Below are 9,364 nucleotides of genomic sequence, written 5' to 3' on the forward strand. Positions count from 1 at the left end.
GGAGAGGCCTGCGCCGGCCCGCCCCGGTGCCGGACCCCTCCCCGCGGCCCCTGCGCCGCCCTGCCGCCGTCCAGCCGTCCTGCCCCCCGCGCCAACAGGAGCCAGGCCGCGGCGGCTGATACGTCTCCAACGTATCTATAATTTTTGATTGCTCCATACTATATTATATTCTGTTTTGGACATTATTGGGCTTTATTATACACTTTTATATTATTTTTGGGACTAACCTATTAACAGGAGGCCCAACCCAGAATTGCTGTTTTTTACCTATTTTAGTATCTTACAGAAAAAGAATATCAAACGGAGTCCAAACGGAATGAAACCTTCGGGAACGTGATATTCAGAATGAACGTGATCCAGAGGAATTGGACCCTACGTCAAGACATCAACCAGGAAGCCACGAGGTAGGGGGGCACGCCTACCCCCTGGGCGCGCCCTCCACCCTCGTGGGCCCCACGTTGCTCCACCGACATACTCCTTCCTCCTATATATACCTACGCACCCCCAAACTACCAGACACGGAGCCAAAAACCTAATTCCACCGCCGCAACCTTCTGTACCCGTGAGATCCCATGTTGGGGCCTGTTCCGGAGCTCCACCGAAGGGGGCATCGATCACGGAGGGCTTCTACATCAACACCATAGCCTCTCCGATGATGTGTGAGTAGTTTACCTCAGACCTTCAGGTCCATAGTTATTAGCTAGATGGCTTGTTCTCTCTTTTTGGATCTCAATACAATGTTCTCCCCCTCTGTTGTGGAGATCTATTCGATGTAATCTTCTTTTGCGGTGTGTTTGTCGAGGCCGATGAATTGTGGGTTTATGATCAAGTTTATCTATGAACAATATTTGAATCTTCTCCGAATTCTTTTATGTATGATTGGTTATCTTTGCAAGTATCTTAAAATTATCAGTTTGGTTTGGCCTACTAGATTGATCTTTCTTGCAATGGGAGAAGTGCTTAGCTTTGGGTTCAGTCTTGCAGTGTCCTTTCCCAGTGACAGTAGGGGCAGCAAGGCACGTATTGTATTGTTGCCATCGAGGATAACAAGATGGGGTTTATATCATATTGCATGAGTTTATCCCTCTACATCATGTCATCTTGCTTAAAGCGTTACTCTGTTCTTATGAACTTAATACTCTAGATGCATGCTGGATAGCGGTCGATGTGTGGAGTAATAGTAGTAGATGCAGGCAGGAGTCGGTCTACTTGTCTCGGACGTGATGCATATATACATGATCATACCTAGATATTCTCATAACTATGCTCAATTCTATCAATTGCTCAACAGTAATTTGTTCACCCACTATAAATACTTATGCTCTTGAGAGAAGCCACTAGTGAAACCTATGGCCCCCAGGTCTATTCTCCATCGTATTAATCTTCCAACACTTAGTTATTTTTATTGCTTTCTATTTTACTTTGCATCTTTATCATAAAAATAGAAAAAATATTATCTTATCATATCTATCAGATCTCACTCTCGTAAGTGACCGTGTAGGGATTGACAACCCCTTATCGCGTTGGTTGCGAGGATTTATTTGTTTGCGTAGGTGCGAGGGACTCGTGCGTGGCCTCCTACTGGATTGATACCTTGGTTCTCAAAAACTGAGGGAAATACTTACGCTCCTTTACTGCATCACCCTTTCCTCTTCAAGGGAAAACCAACGCAGTGCTCAAGAGGTAGCAAGAAGGATTTCTGGCGCCGTTGCCGGGGAGTCTACGCAAAAGTCAACATACCAATTACCCATCACAAACCCTTATCTCCCGCATTACATTATTTGCCATTTGCCTCTCGTTTTCCTCTCCCCCACTTCACCCTTCCGTTTTATTCGCCCTCTCTTTTCCGTTCGCCTCTTTTTCGCTTGCTTGTCGTTATGGCTAGTCCTCTTTCTTCTCCGTTGTCTCACGAGAATGAAGTTCTTAATTTTAAGCAAAGGGAGGGAGAAAATCTAAAAGACGCGTGGTATACTATTTGCAATGCTCAAAATAGATCTACCAGGAAGCAATCCACTTCCGTTCTTCTTCGCAATTTTTATGTAGGCGTTACTCCTTGGTACAGATATATCCTTGATACCATTAACGGAGGGAATTTCTTGGGTAGCCATACTTTTGATTTCTTATAATGCTATGATAGATTTATTTGGCTCACCACCTCTTTTGGTTAATGGAACTATGTTAACTTTGGAGCATGTAATGCAAAGACTCAAAATTATTGAAAATAAAGTTGCTATCATAGAGTTAATTGAAAATTTGGATAAAAAGATCCACAACCGAATTACCCAATATGGATCTAAAGTAGGAGTCACTTTGAAAAATATCAAGGAGAAGGAACCCATAGTTAAGGAAAAAATAAATCTGGATTCCACTAGAATTGATAAACTTGAGGATATCATTACCAACTTGGGAACCGCTTTTTGTTCCGTAAAGAAGACCCCAAGTCCTCCAACTAAAATTGCCAAGCTTATGTATGTTAAAATAAGGGTGAATCCTCTAGTAAGGAAAATGCGGATCTCAAATCTATAAGTATTCATCCCAATCTTTTTGCTATCATTAAGGTACCATTTGCTACAAATGAATTTTTCGATCTTGTGCCTAAAAGTTTGGTAATTAATAAAAAGAAAGAAACTCCTAAGGATGATAGATGCCTCATTGAAGAATTGTCTACCAAAGATGGCAATACCTAGATCTATCCTTGCTATTATGCCTAGCTAGGGGCGTTAAACGATAGCGCTTGTTGGGAGGCAACCCAATTTTATTTTAGTATTTTTTTGTTTTTTGCTTCTATTTAGGAATAAATATTTGATCTAGCCTCTGGTTAGATTTGTTTTTATGTTTTAATTAGTGTTTGTGCCAAGTTAAACCTATAGGATCTTCTCGGATGATAGTTGTTTGATCTTGCTGTAAATTCCAGAAACTTTATGTTCACGAAAACAATTGTTAAAAATTACCAGAACGTGATAAAATATTGATTCCAATTGCTGCTGATGAATAAACAAATTGTATAGGTCGTCCTATTTTGGCTGAATTTTTGGAGTTCCATAATTTTGCGTTAGTTACAGATTACTACATACTGTTCTGTTTTTGACAGATTCTGTTTTTCGTGTGTTCTTTGCTTATTTTTATGAATCTATGGCTAGTAAAAGAGTTTATAAACCATAGAGAAGTTGGAATACAAGACGTTTAACACCAATGTAAATAAAGAATGAGTTCATTACAGTACCTTGAAGTGGTCTTTTGTTTTCTTTCGCTACCGGAGCTCACGAGATTTTTTGTTAAGTTTTGTGTTGTGAAGATCTCAAGTTTTGGGTGAAAGATTTGATGGATTATGGAACAAGGAGTGGCAAGAGCCTAAGCTTGGGGATGCCCATGGCACCCCCCAGATAATCTAAGGACACCTAAAAGCCAAAGCTTGGGGATGCCTCGGAAGGCATCCCCTCTTTCGTCTACTTCCATCGGTAACTTTACTTGAGCTATATTTTTATTCACCACATGATATGTGTTTTGCTTGGAGCGTCTTGTATGATTTGAGTCTTTGCTTTTTAGTTTACCACAATCATTGTCGGTGTCAAAACTGGCGGCTCTCGGGTAGGGGGTCCCGAACTGTGCGTCTAAGGCGGATGGTAACAGGAGGCGGGGGACACAATGTTTACCCTGGTTCGGGCCCTCTAGATGGAGGTAATACCCTACTTCCTGCTTGATTGATCTTGATGATATGAGTATTACAAGAGTTGTGAAGGAAATATGCCCTAGAGGCAATAATAAAGTTATTATTTATTTCCTTATTTCATGATAAATGTTTATTATTCATGCTAGAATTGTATTAACCGGAAACATAATACATGTGTGAATACATAGACAAATAGAGTGTCACTAGTATGCCTCTACTTGACTAGCTCGTTAATCAAAGATGGTTATGTTTTCTAACCATGGACAAAGAGTTGTTATTTTATTAACGGGATCACATCATTAGGTGAATGATCTGATTGACATGACCCATTCCATTAGCTTAGCACCCGATCGTTTAGTATGTTGCTATTGCTTTCTTCATGACTTATACATGTTCCTATGACTATGAGATTATGCAACTCCCGTTTGCCGGAGGAACACTTTGTGTGCTACCAAACATCACAACGTAACTGGGTGATTATAAAGGTGCTCTACAGGTGTCTCCAAAGGTACATGTTGGGTTGGCGTATTTCGAGATTAGGATTTGTCACTCCGATTGTCGGAGAGGTATCTCTGGGCCCTCTCGGTAATGCACATCACTTAAGCCTTGCAAGCATTGCAACTAATGAGTTAGTTATGGGATGATGTATTACGGAACGAGTAAAGAGACTTGCCGGTAACGAGATTGAACTAGGTATTGGATACCGACGATCGAATCTCGGGCAAGTAACATACCGATGACAAAGGGAACAACGTATGTTGTTATGCGATCTGACCGATAAAGATCTTCGTAGAATATGTAGGAGCCAATATGGGCATCCAGGTCCCACTATTGGTTATTGACCGGAGACGTGTCTCGGTCATGTCTACATTGTTCTTGAACCGTAGGGTCCGCACGCTTAATGTTACGATGACAGTTATTATGAGTTTATGCATTTTGATGTACCGAAGATTGTTCGGAGTCCCGGATGTGATCATGGACATGACTAGGAGTCTCGAAATGGTCGAGACATAAAGATTGATATATTGGAAGCCTATGTTTGGATATCGGAAGTGTTCCGGGTGAAATCGGGATTTTACCGGAGTACCGGGAGGTTACCGGAACACCCCGGGAGCCATATGGGCCTTAATGGGATTTAGTGGAAAGGAGAAAGGGGCAGCCAAAGGTGGCCGTGAGCCTCCCCCCTCCCCTAGTCCTATTAGGACTAGGAGAGGTGGCCGCCCCCCCTCTCTCTTTCCCCCTCGGGGAATCCTAGTCCAACTAGGATGGAGGGGGGAGTAGGACTCCTCCTACGCCCTCCTCCTGGCCGGCGGCCCCCTCCCCCTTGGCTCCTTTGTATACGGAGGCAGGGGGCACCTCTAGACACACAAGTTGATCCTTGAGATCGTTCCTTAGCCGTGTGCGGTGCCCCCTGCCACCATATTCCACCTCGATCATATTGTAGCGGTGCTTAGGCGAAGCCCTGCGACGGTAGAACATCAAGATCGTCACCACGCCGTCGTGCTGACGGAACTCTTCCCCGACGCTTTGCTGGATCGGAGCCCGGGGATCGTCATCGAGCTGTACGTGTGCTAAGAACTCGGAGGTGCCGGAGTAACGGTGCTTGGATCGGTCGGATCGGGAAGACGCACGACTACTTCCTCTATGTTGCGTCAACGCTTCCGCAGTCGGTCTGCGTAGGTACGTAGACAACACTCTCCCCTCTCGTTGCTATGCATCACCATGATCTTGCGTGTGCGTAGGAATTTTTTTGAAATTACTGCGTTCCCCAACAGTGGCATCCGAGCCTAGGTTTTATATGTTGATGTTATATGCACGAGTAGAACACAAGTGAGTTGTGGGCGATATAAGTCATACTGCTTACCAGCATGTCATACTTTGGTTCGATGGTATTGTTGGATGAAGCGGCCCGGACCGACATTACGCGTACGCTTACGCTAGACCGGTTCTCCCGACGTGCTTTGCACAAAGGTGGCTAGCGGGTGACAGTTTCTCCAACTTTAGTTGAACCGAGTGTGGCTACGCCCGGTCCTTGCGAAGGTTAAAACAGCACCAACTTGACAAACTATCATTGTGGTTTTGATGCTTAGGTAAGATTGGTTCTTGCTTAAGCCCGTAGCAGCCACGTAAAACTTGCAACAACAAAGTAGAGGACGTCTAACTTGTTTTTGCAGGGCATGTTGTGATGTGATATGGTCAAAACGTGATGAGATATAAGTTGTTGTATGAGATGATCATGTTTTGTTAAAGTTATCGGCAACTGGCAAAAGCCTTATGGTTGTCTCTATATTGCATAAGATGCAAGCGCCAAATAATTGCTTTACTTTATAGCTATGCGATAGCAATAGTTGCAAGAGCAATAGTTGGCGAGACGACCGTGTGACGACACATTGATATAGATCAAGATGATGGAGATCATGGTGTCATGCCGGTGACGATAGAGATCATGACAGTACTTTGGAGATGGAGATCAAAGGCGCAAGATGATGATGGCCATATCATGTCACATATTTTGATTGCATATGATGTTTATCTTTTATACATCTTATTTTGCTTAGTTTGACGGTAGCATTTTAAGATGATCTCTCACTAATTATCAAGAAGTGTTCTCCCTGAGTATGCACCGTTGCCAAAGTTCGTCGTGCCCAGACACCACGTGATGATCGGGTGTGATAAGCTCTACGTCCATCTACAACGGGTGCAAGCCAGTTTTGCACACGCAGAATACTCAGGTTAAACTTCACGAGCCTAGCATATGCAGATATGGCCTCGGAACACGGAGACCGAAAGGTCGAGCGTGAATCATATAGTAGATATGATCAACATAGTGATGTTCACCATTGAAAACTACTCCATCTCACGTGATGATCGGTTATGGTTTAGTTGATATGGATCACGTAATCACTTAGAAGATTAGAGGGATGTCTATCTAAGTGGGAGTTCTTAAGTAATATGATTAATTGAACTTAAATTTATCATGAACTTAGTCCTGGTAGTATTTTGCAAATTATGTTGTAGATCAATAGCTTGCGTTGTTGCTTTCATATGTTTATTTTGATATGTTCCTAGAGAAAAATTGTGTTGAAAGATGTTAGTAGCAATGATGCGGATTGGATCCGTGATCTGAGGTTTATCCTCATTGCTGCACAGAAGAATTATGTCCTTGATGCACCGCTAGGTGACAGACCTATTGTAGGAGCAGATGCAGATGTTATGAACGTTTGGCTAGCTCAAAATGATGACTACTTGATAGTTTAGTGCACCATGCTTAACGGCTTAGAATCGGGACTTCAAAGACGTTTTGAACGTCATGGACCATATGAGATGTTCCAGGAATTGAAGTTAATATTTCAAGCAAATACCCGAGTTGAGAGATATGAAGTCTCCAACAAGTTCTATAGCTAAAAGATGGAGGAGAATCGCTCAACTAGTGAGCTTGTGCTCAAATTGTCTGGGTACTACAATCGCTTGAATCAAGTGGGAGTTAATCTTCCAGATAAAATAGTGATTGACAGAATTCTCTAGTCACCATCACCAAGTTAGTAGAACTTCGTGATGAACTATAATATGCAAGGGATGACTAAAGTGATTCCCAAGCTCTTCGTGATGTTGAAATCGACGAAGGTAGAAATCAAGAAAGAGCATCAAGTGTTGATGGTAGACAAGACCACTAGTTTCAATAAAAGGGCAAAGGGAAGAAGGGGAACTTCAAGAAAAACGGCAAGCAAGTTGCTGCTCAAGTGAAGAAGCCCAAGTCTGGTCCTAAGCCTGAGACTAAGTGTTTCTACTGCAAAGGGACTGGTCACTGGAAGCGGAACTACCCCAAGTGACTGGCAGATAAGAAGGATGGCAAAGTGAACATAAGTATATTTGATATACATGTTATTGATGTGTACTTTACTAGTGTTTATAGTAACCCCTCAGTATTTGATACTAGTTCAGTTGCTAAGATTAGTAACTCGAAACAGGAGTTGCAGAATAAACAGAGACTAGTTAAGGGTGAAGTGACGATGTGTGTTGGAAGTGGTTCCAAGATTGATATGATCATCATCGCACACTCTCCTATACTTTCGGGATTAGTGTTGAACCTAAATAAGTGTTATTTGGTTTTTGCGTTGAGCATGAATATGATTTGATCATGTTTATTGCAATACGGTTATTCATTAAAGTCAGAGAATAATTGTTGTTCTGTTTACATGAATAAAACCTTCGATGGTCATACACACAATGAAACAAGTTCATTGGATCTCGATCGTAGTGATACACATATTCATAATATTGAAACCAAAAGATGTGAAGTTAATAATGATAGTGCAACTTATTTGTAGCACTGCCGTTTAGGTCATATTGGTGTAAAGCGCATGAAGAAACTCCATGCTGATGGGATTTTGGAATCACTTGATTATGAATCACTTGATGCTTGTGAACCATGCCTCATGGGCGAGATGACTAAGACTCCATTCTCCGTAGCGAGCAACTGACTTATTGGAAATAATACATACTGATGTATGCGGTCCGATGAGTGTTTAGGCTCACGGCAAGTATCGTTATTTTCTGAACTTCACAGATGATTTGAGCAGATATGGGTATATCTACTTGATGAAACATAAGTCTGAAACATTTGAAAAGTTCAAAGAATTTCAGAGTGAAGTGGAAAATCATCGTGACAAGAAAATAAAGTTTCTACGATCTGATCACGGAGAGAAATATTTGAGTTACGAGTTTGGTCTTCAATTAAAACAATGTGGAATAGTTTCACAAACTCATGCCACATGGAACACCACAGCATAATGGTGTGTCCGAACGTCATAGTCGTACTTTATTGGATATAGTGCAATCTATGATGTCTCTTACCGATCTACCACTATCGTTTTGGGGTTATGCATTAGAGACAGCTGCATTCACGTCAAATAGGGCACCATCTAAATCCGTTGAGACGACACCGTGTGAACTATGGTTTGGCAAGAAACCTAAGCTGTCGTTTCTTAAAGTTTGGGGTTGCGATGCTTATATGAAAAAGTTTCATCCTGATAAGCTCAAACCCAAATCGGAGAAATGTGTCTTCATAGGATACCCAAAGGAGACTGTTGGGTACACCTTCTATCACAGATCCGAAGGCAAGACATTCGTTGCTAAGAATGGATCCTTTCTAGAGAAGGAGTTTCTCTCGAAAGAAGTGAGTGGGAGGAAAGTAGAACTTGACGAGGTAACTGTACCTGCTCCCTTATTGGAAAGTAGTACATCACAGAAAACTGTTTCTGTGACACCTACACCAGTTAGTGAGGAAGCTAATGATGATGATCATGAAACTTCAGAACAAGATACTACTGAACCTCGTAGATCAACCAGAGTAAGATCCGCGCCAGAGTGGTACGGTAATCCTGTTCTGGAAGTCATGCTACTAGACCATGATGAACCTACGAACTATGAAGAAGCGATGGTGAGCCTAGATTCCGCAAAGTGGCTTCAAGCCATGAAATCTGAGATATGATCCATGTATGAGAACAAAGTATGGACTTTGGTTGACTTGCCCGATGATCGGCAAGCCATAGAAAATAAATGGATCTTCAAGAGGAAGACGTACGCTGATAGTAGTGTTACTATCTACAAAGCTAGAATTGTCGCAAAAGGTTTTCGACAAGTTCAAGGTGTTGACTACGATGAGATTTTCTCACTCGTATCTATGCTTAAGTC

This window comes from Triticum aestivum, chromosome 7A (assembly GCF_018294505.1).
Source record: "Triticum aestivum cultivar Chinese Spring chromosome 7A, IWGSC CS RefSeq v2.1, whole genome shotgun sequence".
Taxonomy (NCBI): domain Eukaryota; kingdom Viridiplantae; phylum Streptophyta; class Magnoliopsida; order Poales; family Poaceae; genus Triticum; species Triticum aestivum.